This window comes from Cynoglossus semilaevis, chromosome 10 (assembly GCF_000523025.1).
Source record: "Cynoglossus semilaevis isolate Cse_v1.0 chromosome 10, Cse_v1.0, whole genome shotgun sequence".
In the NCBI taxonomy this organism is placed as follows: Eukaryota; Metazoa; Chordata; class Actinopteri; order Pleuronectiformes; family Cynoglossidae; genus Cynoglossus; species Cynoglossus semilaevis.
The window spans coordinates 16,822,868-16,824,038 of record NC_024316.1 but is presented as its reverse complement, the minus strand read 5'-3'; positions in this window follow the sequence as shown (position 1 = coordinate 16,824,038).

Below are 1,171 nucleotides of genomic sequence, written 5' to 3'. Positions count from 1 at the left end.
TATGTAGCAGCAAATACAGGACAGAACTAAGCAAATAAATAAGAACATTTGAAGAAGAAATATCTATAAAATTATTGTCCATATTTCCAACCATTAAATGTTCTGTGTGCACTTCAGTGGTTTTCAAGCAGGGGTCCCTCTACCCCTTTAGGGTTGGGGGGGGAACATCTTTCTACCTAGCTTGCTAGCTGGCTAATAGGTCGACGTCTCAAGAAAGTTTTGAGTCAGGACCGTTCATTTCAATGTAAGAAAAACAGTCTTGATTTTTAACATTATATGTGCTGTGTAGTATGGTAGTTCTCAAACAATGGTCCGCGGGCCTGTGTAGGTCCGCGGGCCACAGTTTGGGGTCAGCAAAATATTTTTTTGGTGATAGAATGATGCCCAGTTATTTAAAAGTAAATATCTCCAGACATCATTTTTGCGTCTTATCAAATCAGTTTTCATTGACGCAGCAACAGTTTCTGCAGCTGGACTGAGCTCAGTTTATCAGTCAACTGGTCAAGAAAGAAAGACACTCTGTCATTTACATCAAAGGACTGACCCCAGTAAAAAAAATGATTTAGCACCAAATTCAGGACATAAATAAATAACAAATACAATGTTAGATGTATCAGGAATGAACTAGGAACTTTATCTCTGTGACAGTGACTGGGACCCTGGCTGATTTACGGTTATTTGAAAATAGCTCATATTTACGTCTGTCCGCCTGTGCCAGGGTGGTGATGCAGCACAGACCGAGGGCTAACTGTGCTCTTAATAAAAGCACAGCGAGATCTGCAAGTCAGCACATCGGGAAAAAATACGTCCTCGATCGAGACGCCACTGTTTTTCAGTAAATCTGATAAGCAGTGAAAGTTCTGAGCGACTGCGTAAATCATTTATTACAGATCCTCGTTCAAAGTTCAGAATGTTGGCGCTCACAGCATTTTCTCCATAATTAATAAAGCCGTGACAGTGGTGATTACTCTAAGACGGCGCGGGAACACTGAGCGTTTTCTTAAATGTCGTGAAGTAATCTGTCAAACGTAAGACGCAGTTGTATTTACATTTTAATTTGGCTCAGGTTGAAAACAACATCAACTTGTTTATTCAAATATAGTTAAAAAATGAGCGCGTATTAAACCCTGTTGATGCTCAGCTTCAACAGCTTCTGGAGAGCAGCACAGCT